This window comes from Lycorma delicatula, chromosome 1 (genome assembly GCF_047948215.1).
Source record: "Lycorma delicatula isolate Av1 chromosome 1, ASM4794821v1, whole genome shotgun sequence".
Lineage (NCBI taxonomy): Eukaryota > Metazoa > Arthropoda > Insecta > Hemiptera > Fulgoridae > Lycorma > Lycorma delicatula.
In genome coordinates, this window is record NC_134455.1 from 319,052,693 (window position 1) to 319,070,475 (window position 17,783).

The window sequence follows — 17,783 nt, forward strand, 5'->3', positions numbered from 1 at the left end:
CTTGAAAACATCTATATTCTAGGTAAGATTTTAGGACAACATAGAAAACATGCGGTAACATCTTTTTCAATTTATAGAGCAACCATAACTGCCAAACATTGTCAAAAGCTTAACTGACATCGAGAAATACTGCTAAACAGTATTTTTAGCTGTCCAGAGCATGATTTATATCGTTAATGATTCTGTTTCTACTTGCTCCGCTGTAACATGTTTCTCCCTAAACACAAATTGGTGATTTGCAACTTGATCATTTACGAATTGCTTCCTTCATTTAAAAATTGCTTATCAAACACTTTAGAGAGCACTGGAAGCAGGCTGATAGAGCTATAAAATATAACATTTGTTGGTTTTTACTCGGTATTGGTATAACAATTATTTGTGACATTAGCGTGAAAGAGATTAAGCGTATCGCTTGTCAAAATAATAGTTGAAGAACCTGATTGGCGATTAAATCATATCCCAACGCCTTTGTTGGCTGTACTTCGTTATTAATCACTGAAGAAACACCTTGGATTGTAAAGCGTTTAATTAGTAAAGACATTTGAAAAGAAGAAATCAAACATTCGGAAATTTTCCTAATTTCATTTGGATCCGTTTCGACATTATTCGGTTGCAACATGTCGGAAAAGTGCTCAGCAATTCAGTTCGCCTTTTCTTGAAAACTTCTCACCCATGTTCTTTAATTTTTACAGAAAGAATGAATACACTGCTGGGATCTCTTTTACGACTTTGTAGCTTTCCATAAAGTATATTCAGCAGACTGTTTATTAGAGATCCCTTCAATATAAAATTGAAACGAAGTGTTATTAAAAGTTTGAATTAATCGTTTGAATTCTTGAAAAGCTCTATTAAATCTTCACTTAGCAGCAGGGTAACGAGTTCTGTGCCATACGCGTCGTAGTCTCCGGCGATCTTCAGTCCTTTTTCTGATGAAAACCGGATACGTGTTTTGAGCTGAGGAAGCAAAATCCAAATTGAGCGAATAGGCACACGACGCTGACTAAATCAATTTGGTCAATTTATGTATTGCATTATCAACATGATGTTGATGGCACGTTCAACCTTGTATTTTCCTCCAAACGTTCTTGAAAGCGTCATTTGTTGGTCAACTTATTAAACAGAGTGGGAGATCCAGCAGTTAGCATAATGTCAAAAGATATCGTAAGCAAAACAGGTGTACGTACTGCCGGCATATCAAAATGTGGTTCAACATGTAAATAATTTACAAAAATACCTTTGAAAATGAAAAATCCAGCAGATCTGAGATTTATTTAAATCAGTAGACTAGTAAGTTGGTTCTCCAGAAGACAAACACTCCAAACTGTTATCAGTCATTAATCTGAAAGTTGCCTGTCTTTTGGTGATGTTAGTCGCGATCCCCAGTGTTGGTGCCTAAAAATCCAATCTCCACCACAGATGAATCTCGGACCCGAGGATCTAAAGAATGATGTAAACTGATCCGCCGTCACAGCATAACTTGGTGGGTAATAAACGGAAGAGACAGAAAATTCTGATCGTTCATCGTGGATAATCACGGTAGTGGCTTATAAAAAGTCCTTTTTGTGTTCAACCAATATAAAGTGAAATAAAGTACTTTTAATAATAACAGCAGTACCACCGTGTGCATTCCCTGACAGGTGAATGGTGCAATATATTGTATAGCCATGAAACTTGATAAAATGTCTATCAGTAAACCTTGTTTCAGATATAAGCATTATGTCTATCTTATTAATATTTATAAAAACTTCTATTGTATACAAATGAAAATGCCTTTTTTGATTGGGATTTAAACCTAGAAACTATCAGTTGAAAGGCAAAAATATATCACTCCATTAAGAAGTTTAGCAAAAGTGTGAATACTCTTATAAAGAATCGCTTGTACTCTTAGCAAAATTAAGAAAATGAGATTTTTACTCCCCTAAAAACTATTTATATTTTATAAAATTTTTCTATATTCAAAAAAAATATTTTTTTAAAACACTAGGATTATTGAAATTCATTATTTCACGGTTATTTCAAAAGTAGAAAAGTAGCTTCAATTTTGGGTGTTTTTTTCTTTTAAATGTAAAAATTACTTGAATTAAAATACAATCTCTCAAAAATGGTTTTTCCATTTTGATAATTCTAATTTATATGTTATTATTTTGGATACGTCTTTTTTAAATATTTTTTGACGGTTGTAAAAATATTCTCAATAAATTATTATTAAAAAATTATACAAATATACATGTATTAAATTATTTTAAAGTGAAAAAGAGTGAATTTTCTTTTATATATTCTTGATTGAAAAAAAAAACCTAGTCCAGGGTTCGAAACCCAATCTGTCGCGGCATTTTTCATAGGCTACCAATTTCCACCGGGCTAATGACCATAACTGTTTATATCTGCTATTTAAAAACAAAGTCAAAAGATAAAATTAAAATAAAAAACAATAATTTCACTGAATAATACTGAATAATTAATGAGGAGGATACCAAAATTTTCTATTTATATCTTAGTACGTTCATAATTCCCGTTAATTTATTTTTAATATAGAAGTTTTCAAATTATTGCCTGTCAAGTTAAAAGTTTGTCAAAATAAAATTGGTACTTTGTAATATAGATTTTTTGGTATGATCAATTATTAAAAAAAAAAATTTAAATAAGTGTGAAATAGCTTACAAACTTTCTCAAGTTGAACAAACAACTGTTCAGGTTCATATATACCTACACTACTTACAGTTACCAAGAGAAGTTAAAATTAAAAAAAAACTACGTATTTTAACGCTTATATATCCAATAGATTCCTTTATTATTAAACATAAGATTTTACATCACTCCTCATAGAGGAGTGTCTAAAATGTATGATGGTTTATTTTATTTTAATTTATAATTACAGACTAAAAATACATGTAACATTGGAAAAAAACTACTTTTTTTAAAGCATTATTATTTATTAATATTGTTCCCGTGTACAGAGGTAATAAAAAAAATAAAGAATATCTTAATTTTTTGGGGGCGGAGTTTTCTGTTTTGTGCTCATCCGCAGTTTATAAAACGAACTACTAATATTAACCACTCAATTTAGCACCAGATTTCCTCCAAATATTATTCTAAATAACTCCTAAAATTAGATAAATTTTTCGATTATTTTTTTTTACCCCTTAACTAATTTATTTGGTATCAAAGTTAGTTATTTTTTTTTTTTTTTATTTCATGGTTTTCTACATTCAATTTTTGTGTGTGCTAATTATTTAAGATTTATTAATAATCGTAACTATTTTCTGGCAATTATAGTTTTGTATTTTCATCTTTTGGTATAAAATTAATTTTTAAAAATTTTGTTTATTTCTCAGAATTCATAGTAACTGAATTTTTTTACAAAAGTAAATCAAACTACTAATGATATTGATGGATTTTTAATAGCTTGTTTGTTTGTTTATTATTTGTGCTAGAATTATCTCTTTTTAAGAATAGCGTTTTATCATTTACAAACTAAATTAAATCTTAGAAATGTTTTCATAGATATTTCATTTTCTGACTGAGAAATTTATATCGGTCTTGTTTGTCATTTCAGTAAAAGGTTTTTATTTGTTTGAACCCGAGGCCAAATCATTTCCTAAATTTCTCAGGATGTATCCTATATTATAAATACTCTCTTAAGCGGTACCATCATTAATTGGGTTTTACCTAACACTGTGAGTTATTATGAACTAAACTTTTAGAATGATCTTACATCACGCAGACAACGATTATATTAGTTACAAAAAATACTGAAAAATATTAACATATCAAATTTAAATATTTAAATGAACACCATTTAAAAACTTTAAAACTGAGTAAGATTTTAGTTTGCTAAATCAAATAGACTACACTCAATTACCGTAAAAGAATTATATTCATTTGTAAATAAACAAAAATTATGTACCGCTATAAAATGCCAATAAATTTTTTAATAGAGAAACTAAATTGTCACATCGGCATATTTAACGTAGAATAAATATCACGGTTCTGATAAAAATAACTTACAAATCACAGGGTAAGTTGAATAAATACATTTTACGGTGTAAGATGTATAAAGGAAGGGCAGTTACTCGTGAGTTAGTTCCTATTACTTCTGAGTCTTTGAGTGAGCCAATTTAGGGAACTGTACTCATAATCTGTAAGGATAAGTTATCTAAAAATAGTTTCGCAATAATAGTGAAATAATAATATAAGTTTCAATAAAAATATCAAAATATTCATCATTGTCAACCTACTGACAAAGTAATCACGGATTAGCATAGACAATAGCATCTCCAAATCACCTTAGCAAAAGGTTTCTAAATACCTATTTAAAGGATATAGATGTGAGACCTAAACGGTAGGAACAGAAGAATAAAGAAGGCTAGAGGAATTGTAGATGTGATGACATCGGAAAATTCTGAAAATACTAAGGGGTCAGTAGGGATGACAACGAAGAAGTTCTTCTTACCAGAATAAGTATGGAAAGAAGAATTTGTAATAACATCAGAAAACGATAACAATAACGAGGAAAAGAATCAGGAACTCATAGAAAAAATAAATAATTACAACAACCTTAAAAAACATATACAACCACCAAAAAAAAAAAAAATATTAAACATTTCAAAAATTTTATAAATAATATATTACTGTACTCAGACAATAAAAAATAAAGAAAAATTAAGATCTGTACTCAACATTAAATCCAGAAACCAACTCAAGACTCAACTCGGTAAAATCAAAGGAAGAACGATTAGTTTCAGCTGCAATACAAGAAAGGAAAATAAAAAAAAATCTCATAAGAAATTCTTTTAATGAAAGAATATTTCTTGTGTAGAAAATACTACAATTATTTCCTCCGTGTTGTTTAAAATTGTTAAACATCCGTCACATAAAAATATATTCAAAATTAAATATACGAACGGCAAATGAATTGTAAAAGCAAACAGATTTACTTAACAGTGAATTCAATGAATTCTTCTAACTCTCAAATTTTTAAAAATTACACGGATTTCTATCAACTTCAACATAACCTCATTCTGTTAATCTTCTAGTTTCAGACAAATATAATTATAAAAGTTTATTGCCGACAGGTTTTAAAAATATATTTTTATATGAAATCCTATTTAAAATAAATGCATTTTTTACGCTTGATTAACTCTGTATGTTATTACAACATAATAAATTAATTGCCTGGAACTCCTGAATTTAAAAATAAAACATATTCTTTTCTAATCTTCCTATGCATTGCATTTAATTATATATTTTTTTATATATTTTATGTAATGTTCACAAAAGTAGATAACATATCAATCAACTTCATTGATTAATTTGTCATATCGCCTTAGAACGATTACATTAATATTATTTAATGATTAATTAATTCTGTAACGTTAAAATGAATCTGAAAAATTCAATTTGTTTATTCAGGTTTGGTTTTCATTTGTTTCAACATTAATGTTATAAAATGTGAGCTGATGAGATTTTCAAGAGGGAGAACGAAACTTTCCCTTTTAGATGCAGATACTCTCTGTCTCTTGTCTCACCGTCAGCTGCAGGTACCGAATTCGTGGAGGATTGGAACAAAAGCTTTTTCTCTTTTGTTGTACAATGCATGTCTGATGAGGGAAATTGTCCCCTTTGTGTCTATATTTCCCTTTATTGGCTTTATCTTATTTCCTTTTCTTTCTTACTCTATAGATTTCTTGTAAGTTAATGTACATTTTATTACGTAACTAGTTTTGAATAATCATTTTTGAGAAGTTACAAAAAACTAATTTGGTGACATGCGTAATAATAAAATGTAACAATTACATAATAACAAATACGTTTTCGGTGAGACATAATAATATTAATTAGTATTATTTGAATTTTTTATTTCAGACAATTTGAAATTGTATTTTTACTAACATAAACTTCTGAAAGATGAGACGTAGTATATTTTCAGCCTTTTTCTCCAACATAAAAAAAACATGTAATACAAAATAAATTAATGTTATAGAAATAAATAGTTACAAAATAAAAATAAAAAAATAATAAAATAGAGGAAGAGGTTCGAATCTTTGTTCATAGGTAATAAACTGCAAACATATTTTTAAATTTTTCCTAGCAGCTGTACCCGTTTAAATAGTTCGTATCCAGTCTCTTTTCTATCTGTACTTTTGAATTATATCGAACTAAATATAACTTTTATACATAAAATATAGAAAATTTGACTAAATTATTCAACAAAATCTAGTTGTTTTCTTTTGGAATAAATGTTTCGATACTACATGAAACTTTCTTTTTTAAAATTAGTTTCAAATTATTTGCCAAAGATTTATGTATATAGTAATGTGAAATCTCTGACAGTGGTCTATGTTCATTCATCAGGTGGGTTTTGGTTTTCAATCATTGTCACGCATAGTATATTATCATACTAAAATAAATAGTAATTTTTACACATGGTAAATTTTCATATTATAAATACAAATTTAATCAATTTTTAAGTAACTGTAATTTTGTAGTAAATCTGTTGTTGGAAGAGGTAAAAAAATTGGAAGAAGTAAAACAAATTACAATTAATGAAAAAACCCGCTCAGTCTTAAAAATTACTACTTTTTTCAATGGTTGGAAAGAATAATGTTTGAGAAATAATTATCGTATTTTAATTAAAAAAGAATGGTTGCGGATGACAACAACAATAAAAAATGGATAAAAATTTAATAAAAACTCAATTTATTCTTTAATGCCAGAAAAGGATTAATTATAAAATAAAATTATCTTTATTACACTTTTCTATTTTCATAGTATTTAATCTTGTTTACTACTATATAAAACAATAGATACATTGTTATAGTTAAAACTAAAGATAGAAATAATTATGTATATACTCATTAAATAAATACTGGTTTGATATACTAGTTCATTTTATGTACATATTGTAATTTTAGTAATAGAGGGAGTTATTAATTTATTACCGCCTGGCAGTAATCCTGGACCCGGCTATGCTGTTCTCAAGGCTCGACCCAGGCAGCCGGTACTCGGTCTTTATTTATGCCATGCCATAAATAAGGAGACCCCCAAGGGCATCCCCTCACCGGGTTTCCGGTATTTCCATGACATGCCTTAAATAAGAAAAACCCAAAAGGGTCTCCAATCTGGATTCCGGTCGTCACGGTGCCACACCTCAAATGGAGAACCCCCAAATGAATTCCCACAGGGTTACGGTCATACATTTCCCCCCCATCGGCTCCGGAAGGAGTCCCTGCTTGATCGTTGAAAGTGAGACGTCAGAGCATCCCACCCATTCCGGACAGGGCTGTCCTTCCAGAACCACCTAACAGCTAGGCGTAGCAGCACCCAAACCTCACGTTACACAACTCAAATCCGTTCCGCAGGTAAACGATCCTTATGGTTTCGACGAGGTCCCGCAACCACGACCCCCGAGCAAATGTCCCCACGCTTTGCAAAAGTGACACCTAGCCACTTCCTTGCAATCTTTACGCTGGTGGCCAGCTTCCCCACAATTAAAGCACTGTTCTCCCCCTCCGGCAAGCTGCAGGATCCCGCACGGTGATCTACTTTCCAACCCCGAAAACAGTGCTCTTCTTGCGACCACCGCGTCACTCGGCAGGCCATTCACCCAATACGGATGCGACTTTCTGTCAACACGCACCCGCCAAGATCACCCGTCGTACCCGTACATCAACCGTCAACACCTGCGTGGTTCCATACGCCGGACGCATGGAGAGCACGTTGACGGTCACCGACTCCCCAAAGAACTAGCACAGATCGCGGACCAGTTCCTCTTCGTTCGTCAGGACGTCAATGTCTTTAACCAGAAGGTGAACCCACCGCGCACCACCGCTGGTCGATATCGTGGTGCCCTCCACTTTCTCCATAATCGCTTATGAAGTTTGACTGCAGTGTCCCCTACTTCACGCACCTTGATAAGAAGATCTTCCTCCTGACCCTTGGGGGAGGAGAGGATCCCTGCCTCCCCCATCGACACATTCTCCTTAATCCTCTGGAGGAGATCTGCTTAAGTCTTTCCCTCCACCTATACCGTAACTGTGGCCGTGGGTGGTCTTACTGACCTGCTCGTCGGGGACCGACATCCTGTAGCTTCATCCACCAACGGCTTCTCGAGATGAATAAGGAGCGTACTTCTACATGTCCTCCCTGAGTGTTCTTCTAGGCGGCGCAGGAACTGCACCACCCAACTGGCAGGTCTACAAAACCAAACCGAAGAATCTTTTACCGCTATCCGTGGAATGGCCGCAGCAAGACTGGATACCACCTCAAACTCATCTCCAGATCTATCAACGATAACGTACCCACACCACCAGCATACAAGTTTCCGCCAGTAAAATCAAGGAACACTGTTGGTCTTCCCAACGAGTATTTGATCCTTCTGTAGCTTGCCAAAACGAACCCGGTGCCCCATCCAAGGCACCTGCCTATTGATGGCCTATTTCTGCAACAAGTCAAAGAGACAGACCTGGAGAGTCCCCTGTAGACCACTTACATCCTCCACCAACATTGACGACTCAAAAACATCCTTCGACCACCCCTGAAGGATGTGCTGTGTCAACTCATCGGCACCCATGCCACTCTCAAGCGCTCATCAGAGATCAAAACTTCCAGGCAACCAACGTATCTCTGGGCCTAAGCCACCCTCCGTTGTCTGAGATGCCGTAGTCCGAAGAAACACAGATGTGGATGTAGAAACATCCACTGTCTCAGGCACGTGTCGTGACAAATACCGTAGTAAACGTTGATATTCTTCGCGATCCTACTGATCTCCTTGAAGCACGTCTTAATTTCCATTTTAGTATTGAGATTCCCTCGGACTAGAGACTTCAAGCTCCTAATACAATCAAGCAAGTCGAGTATATCAGCCTGGAATTCCTCTTCCTTATCATCGTCCGCAACGTCTGTCTCCTCCCCAACCTCCATTCCGGCTATTCCACCTTGCTCCATGTCGGACGCCCTCACTACCACTATGCTTCCCATGGTCGACACCGAGATCCTTTCAGCGGCCCGTAACTTCTTTTTATCTTTCCGCGTCAGAGAGAGAGGGGCACTTTGCCGTCGTATTACTGAAGACCCCTCCAGCAACCTTCCTCATCCCGACTCTCTACTTAGTCACCAAATCAACAGCCCTTGGTTACTGTAGTCTAATACAAAAATAAACACTACTAAACACTTAATTATCACAAAAACACGAAAAAATAACAGAAAAACGTAAATAAACGTCTAATACAACGAAATAATAAACGAACAGGATCAAAATAAGAAATAATAATCGAGTATCAAGATTGATACTCGAGGTCTGGTCACTACAGAAATTAACACTAAATTAGATAAAAAAAAACAAAAAAAAACCAACTACTAAACGAAACAACAAGACATAATGAAAAACGTGAAAAATCAACAATAACAGCAGCTAAGCGAGAAGCTAACGAGACCCAGCCATCCAATTTATACAGAATTATTTATTTTAAGAAAAATAATAATGTTGAGTTTTAATACAAATTCAATGCAATGAATTTAATGATAACAACAAACTTAAATATTACGTTAATATTAAAACGTAAAAATTTTCTTTTAAACATTTTTTTTGATAATGCAGTATGTAGATGACTCTTTACTTCAGTTCTGAACTGCTTCTCAGCATTTTGATACAAAACTGCATGAGTAACTTCATTTTGGATAATCTGGCTCAAAATATTTAGCATATTTTAATTTTCAAACTGTAATAAGACAAGCTTTATAGATATATGAAATTAACAGGTTTTCATTTTTATCTTAAAAACATACCTTCTTTTATTTGAAAAAATATTCTTATTTTTGAAATCTTTTGTATAAAATTAAATTTTAGAAAAATTAAGAATTATAAAAAAATCATTGGTTAAAACATAATATTACAATCAAGTAAAGCCACAGAAATAGAAAAGTATTTAAATACCTCATACGATAAACTGTTGCGATTTTCTGTTGTTTATAACATGAACATAAAAGGAGTTTTGGCAGACATACAATACAATACAAATCCAAAAATTTCCTTAATTTTTGTTTTCTTCAAACATTTAAAAAAATAAAATGTTAAAACTGAAATTTCACGCTAGAAAGAACGGTTATGAAATAATACTCTTCATGATTTTTAAAATTTTGATTGAGTTTTGAAGAGTCAAAACTTATCACAAGATTTATAATGCGATATATACTCGGTAAATTTAATTTAACTTAACCAATGCTTAGTGATATCAAAAACCTTCACTTAGATAAGTTTTAGGGCCTTATCTAAGAATACTAGGAACTTTAAACGAATTCGATATTTCACCTAATAGGAAAGTTTAAGCGATATTTTGGTTTTTTGAAAAAGTCTCCCATTTCCACCTCCATGGTCCGATTTTTCCCGTTAACGAACTGGATCGAGATTTTCGGTCATTATATTTTATATATAAATTTAAAAGTGATTGGCATGGATCAAAATTAAGGCAGTTATCGTGTCCACAAGAGAGTGAAGTATGTGTGTATATATATATATATATATATATAAACTTTAGAGTTAACGGTGGTTTTAGGGTCTGGGGAATGTGAAACGTGAAGAAATGTCGAAATTTTCCGGAAGTCGAATCATGGTACCCATTACAATAGGTAGCTTTCTTATGACATCTACCTAAAAGCTAAAAAAACAAACCTTTTTTTCAGGAATTAATTATTATTTATCTATGAAAAAAATAAAAACACCAAATTTTTGTAAACAAATGTTACCATTTGTAAACCATAGACAGATTTTGCATAATGACTTATTTTCTCAATTTTAAACTGAAAGTAATTCTAGGATTCCTTTGAGTAAACATATTTTACTAATAATAATAATATCGGTTGCAGTACTTTTAAAGACCAATTACTTCTAACTGTATAAAGAAGAAACTTCTAACTGTTAAGAAGAAATGAGGTAGTGAAAGTAGTAAAGAATATTTAAAGATTTTACATTTATGATTCTTGAAAATATTAATGTAAACAACATAGTAGTTTAACTTATTTCATAATGTAAACAACACATTAGTACTATTCATGGATATTATTGGTAAACCTTGCAATTAAAGGCCCTATAATAATATTTTAATGATGTTATTTTTTCTTCATATGATCATTTAGTTTCCATTCAATTCCTTTTAATAAAACAATAACAGAAACTTTATGTGCATATATATCTACAACCTCTACTTCCACAAACGTGGGTGTTAATTGAAATTGCATGTTTATTTATCATATAAAACGAGAAAAATTATTGAAAGTTTACAAATTATTTGAAATAAATTTAAATCATCATATTTGTAAATAGTAAATTAATTAGTAAAATGAACTACTACTCATTTTCGAAATATTTCTTAGAATTTTAATACAATCTGTTTTTAATTTCGTTCAATAAAAATAACCATTTCTGATTCCAAATAGATATTCGTAAGAAAGTGGCCGATAGCAGGAAAATTGTTTGTCCAAACAGCAACATTTTTCGACGACAATGATAAAATATGAAAAAACTAAATGGCACATATTATTATTTTTCCAAATTACATAAGGGAATAGATCAAGGCGAATAAAATGTAGGTTAAAAAATGTATCACAGGTTAATACAAAATTAATGGACACTAAAATAATATAAAAAAATAAAATAAAATAATAATAATAAAATAAATTAATTTTTATATAATAAAATAATAATAATAAATTTAGTGACTTCATTAAACAACTTTATTAAGTTTCAATCTTTTCAGAAAAGATGTAATGAGAATAATATAGGTTAAAGAATCTAAACGTATGTTCTATGGAATAATGTAGTATTTTGTAAACGTTTCAAGTGGAGAATGACATCAATAATTATCCTACTGAGAAAAAAGTTTCGTAACATGATTTCTCTTCTACTTTATCTTTAATCTGCATTTGCTATATTTATATGGGATTATTAAAATTTAAAAGTCACGTTTAAATTTTGCATTCCATGCTGCTTCATTTGTCGGTTCTCTTCCACGTAAACCATTTCTCACTTACTCCTTTCTCTACAAGTTCTCCTGCTCATCTCAATAAAAAATGTCATACTTCTTTTAATCTTATATGTGTATCTCTCTTCCTACTACGAATGTAATATTGTGTCAATATTTGAATATTCTTTGATACTTCTAGGATTTTAAAGGATTTCTTTAGACTATAAAATCAACCGTTACATAAAAATTAATAAAACTTTCGCACCTTCTACCAATCTTTTTTTCTATTTTGCGTAAATATATTCTGTATACAAATAAATATATTCTTGTTTTAGTATTTTTTTAAAGAAAACTGATATTTTATAAACTTTAATAAAATAAGCTAGAGAAAGAATTCATAGCTTAATGTATTCTTAGGAAAATTTATTTCATTTCCAGTTATAATTTATTTTATTTTAATCATCTTCCTTTCCACCATATTCATACATAAATGAAAAATAAAGCATATAATTACAGGTATTTTTTGTCTGTGAATTTAAAGTTTAATATAAATGCTTTAAATTAAATATATTAACCCGAAAATGGTTATAATTTATTCCCGCCTTATAATGAATTCAAATTACTTTCATCAATAAAATTTTACCTTAAAAACTAAGAAAAGCTAGAAAATAGTTTCATTTGCTACAAATCGAATGTAAATATCCATAAAAGAGTAATTTTTTATCGGTATATTAATCAGTTTCGGCGGTCCTTGAACGAGAACTCTTCCATTTATCGAGAATTTATTCAAATATATTTTTTAGCCAAAAATGATTAATTTTTATAAGAAATGGTTATTTCCATTAAAAGAATCAACCGAGATATTGTTTAATGGTAAATAATTCATATTAACTACAAAGTATATTTACTACATATTTTTCACAGTACTTTCCTTTATCACCATATGTCTATTAAATTAAAAGATTTAAAAAGATATATCAATTATCAATATGTCTCAATAGTGATAATAATCGCTTTTAATAACATAAAACCATTTATTTACTATGATTATCAAAATTAATGTACAATTTTAATTTTTAAAATAACATTCTTGAATGAGATCGATGTTATTTGAAAAAACCTGATAACGAGAAAATCGTTTGATCAATAAACGATATTAATAAGCCAATTGTTACGTTTCACACTCCTAACGAAAGTGCGTGTTACCTCAAATTTTGATATAAAACTTTTCTAAATAAAAATAAATTTTTATTAAATTTTTTTTATAGTTGTTCTTTTTTTCTTTTTGAAAGTAAAACCAAATAAATCAACGTAATTTATCGTTTAAAAAAGTAAATTGTTACAATTTTACAACTGAAATCGTGTTTTTCCTTTTCTTTCAATTTCAATATCTTTCAATTTCCTTCAATATCGTTCAGTTTTTCACCAACATTGCTTAGACATATAGCCATTATTATATATAATATACGAAAAAGTCAAATAAACAACGTTTAGTAACTAATCGTTTAGTTTTATCATGGTCTTATCAGATAAAATTAAAATTTATAGTTCTGCGCGTTAAAGAAGGCTGAATTGCAACATAAATTCCATTACTTATTAAATAAAAAATTTAGGCTTTCTCTTGTTATAAATAATACAAATATAATGCTGAAAATGTAGGGATATATGAAATACATGAATTTTATACAAAATGATGGTAAAAAAATGAGGAAATTTACCTACATTTCTAATGACGTTTAGTTAATATCATTGGATATTTAAAGTTTCTTTTTTAAAATTTCTCGTTAAATTTCTTCATAGAGTAATTTTTCATTAGATCAAAACGTTTTTCTTAAATAAAATTGTTAAATAAAAAAAAGTTAATTTAATTTCATAAAAATGTTACATCAAAAGTCAAAACTGAAAAATATTACAATTTTATATTGATCAAATATTAATATCAATTAAATAGAGTAATTATTAAAATTATAATTTATCTGTGGTGCTTTTAACAGTTCAATTTTTGTAGGGAAAAAATCTGAAAATGAAAAAAAAAAACAATTCTACTTAAGCTGAAAACTACATAAAGTATTGAAAAAATAACTACACGAATTTGAAAGACTTAAAAAAATATTCTATTACATCTCATCTCATTTTACAAGGGATGTAATGAAGAAGCAAAACAGGAATTCATAAAACAATAGGAAACATAGATGTAAAAGAAATTGTATGATGCGCTCTGAGATTAATCAATTCTTGAAAAATAATTTTTGTGGGAAATTAAAAAAAGATCCATTAAATAATCCTAACATTTTAAATATCTATTATGAAACAAAAAACAAATATATACGTACATCTCTCAACTTTATTTTTGTGCTGTGGTAATTTAATCATGTATCAGACATTCCATTTCATGTATCAGATATTTCAGTAATTCCAGTAACTGTTAAAAAGTTCATATATTAAAAAAATTGCTAAAATACTAACGGAAACATAATATGTTTAGGTAATAAGAGAATTAATAGATTGACATCTAAAAATTTAGATGCTAGAAATATCATTAAGATAGTGTTGAAAAAGAAAACTAATAAACTATAAAAAAAATTTTTTTTGAGGTTTTAGGGGCATCGACTAGTTTGATCGATCACATAAAAAAAAATGACTAAATTCTTTTAAACTTCCAATGAAACAGAATGTTAATTAATCTTATTTACAAAGTCAAACAAATACAGAAATACGATCATTAAGAATCTTGATTCTTGCACATATCAGTCACATCTATTTACCGCCTATGATTTCCTTTGGGCCATCCTTTATTACATATTTTTTCCATCCTCCATACGGCTTCTATTTCTGATGATAATGTGTCTGAAGCCTTGTACATGGAATCTTCCTCCCTTACAGATACCTACAATGCTCTGCGGCTGATATGAGTTGATTATAATTTATACGGAGCGGTCAGCATAGCTGTTACTGAATTCAAACTAGATTCAATCTCAATTGGTATATTTTGGGTGGCTGAAGTATTCGGCCTCTCCAAAGATATCCTTTGGGCTTTTGGAGGTTCCTTAGATTCGGGTTGTATAGCGTCTATATCCAGTGCTTTCTCTCTTGTTACTTGTACCTGCATCGCACTAATCTCAGACTTTATCTGCACTTATGTCACACCCTCCTTCGCTCTATGTCTGGTCGAAAGGATGATGTTTTTGGCTTTTTCAGATGTGTCCTTTTTGTTACGCACAACATCGATTGCTGGTTTCATCATCGCGGGTTTGGCTGCATTTTTTTGTTGAGATGATTCGATCCTAGAGTTAATTACGGCCATCTGTGGATGGTTCTTCACGGGTTTAACTCGTTTCTTTCGCTGACTAGATACAATCTTAGTGTCAATTATTTTCTCTATCATAGATACAAGACTTGGTGCAAGCGTAAAAAGCAACTCCCTCACGTTTACTTTGGATTAAGAAGGGACAACAGCTGCTTCTGCATGTCACTGTCGGTCGAGGTTTTTCCTGGTTTCAATTTTCCTGAACAATTTTCCTGGCTTCAGAGTTACTTATCTAATGCAACGTTTTAACTTCCTGAATGGCTGTTTCTAATTTGTATACCGGGAAGTTTCTTGAACGACAATTGTTATATCCTTTGCCGTTAATGCAAACTGGAAAAGATTTACAAGTATCACCTTCATGAGTTTTTATTCCACACACACAGATTTCTTGCCTTTCACATCAAACCTCAGTATGTCCGAAACGTTGCCACTTGTCTATTGCAGTTACTTTGCAAAGCAGAAGGAAGAACTTCACCATTTCTCCTCATGGTTAACGTGCGCCTGTTGACTGGACATTTCCTCCACTATATCTTTATGCTCACGGCTGTTTCTGTATTGTCGAAAAGCTAGAATTAGATTTTTTTTAAGTGAAATGTTGTGCTCGTTAAGACTCGTTGTGCTATGTGTTTTTGTACTGTAAGTTAATTATGTGTCTGAATTCATGTATTTTTTTTATTTTGTGAATGTAATGTTTATTCAATTGTTCTCAGTTACGTCTTCTGTTCTTGTAACACAAATGTTATTTATCATATTGTTCTCCTTTATTACAGTTGATGCGTAAACTCTTCTTGCGTTTCTGGTATAATTATAAATTAAACAAACTTCAAATAACGTTGATGTGCTGTTTTATTTGTTTTTTATTTCTTTCGTATTCACTACCCAATCCAGACCATTAACCAACAGTATAAATCGAAACGAAACACAAACATTCTTCTACATGTATATATATATATATATATATATATATATATATATATATATATACGCATTAAGAAATATTTACGTTTTTTTCTTATTGCCTACTTTTCAAATTATAAAATTTATTCTGTTTTCTTATCGCATTTGCATCTTTTCTTATTGCGTCTGTAATTATGTATATTTAAACTAATTTTCAACTGAACTTTACCTTGTGCAGTGAATGAACTGAAACTATCAAAAAATGAGAGCGAAAATTAATAAAACGTTAAAATTTAGTTCTTTACTGTAAAATTCATTATGAGTTATTGTTACTGTTAATACTAGTATGTATATGTGTATATATATTTTATCTTATTCCACCCCCGAAATTAACTAAAGATGTAATTGCGAATATTTTGGTGATATAAGAGAGACATGAAAGATAATAGACCAAACGTTTTCGTCAAAGTGACGAAACATTTGTTCACGACCTTTTTCTTTCAAGCGGATGTAAATTATTATAGAATATTATACTGGAGCTCACTTTATACAGAGTTATCATAAATTATTCAACGAAATTTAGGTGCTGGTAAAAAAATAAAACAACAATGTAATTATATGCATCTGTTGTAGATAAAAGGGCATTTTAAACAGTTTAGCTTGCAAAGCTTATTATCTTCAAACAAGTTTCACATGAGCCCGTTTTGTGGCGCGTAAAATGTCTATATTACATTAAATTTTACGCCACACAATACGAAGATATCTGAAGATATTATATTAATTACGCCTTAGATTTTTCTCTTTAGTTCATTCACGTTGAGAACCTTCACTGAGTACATTCTGTATTTGACACACCCAAATAAATCGATTGGCGTAACATTAGGAGATGGAGATGGTCAGGGAATTGGTTCATCTCGACTGATCTAACATTGAGAATATCGTTCATGTAGATAGTTTATAACAAATAAAACTTAGTGTCGTGGTGTGCCGCCATGTTGGGAGTATACTCTGGGTTACCGATGTTCAATTTGTAGTATTACATACTCCTGTAAGATATCTAGATAGCTAACGCTAATAAACGCTGGCTTGGAGAAGGAAAATGCTCTGATCACTTCATAAGCAGTCAACGCATATCACGTTAATTTTTGAGCTACCGCATTGTGTTTTGTAGAACGGCATAAGGATTATTGCTACCCAAACCCCGAAAATTATGATAGTTAGCGTAAACAGAAATATAGAAGGTAGCTTCGTCAGAGAAGATTACTTTTTCTAAAAAAAAGTATTATCTTCGTTCGCTTTACCAAGAATGCCCACCGCAAAATTATGACGGCGGCGTGTTTTATCGTCATATTTAATTGTGCACCTATTGAATTTTGTATGCATGAAGTTTTAGGAGCTTTTGTAGAATCTTCACAATAATCAAATGCGGCATTCTCAACTCGGACGAAGAATCAATTATTCCGGGCTTCTATGAAACGTTTCGTTTATTAGATCCACAAGTTCCAAGGAGTCGGGAGGTATGCCAGCACCTTTTTTGTGTACTATACTTCCTCTATTCTTAAACTGCTGATACCAATACATAATATAGTCATTATTAGGAAGAATAATTAGGAGTCATT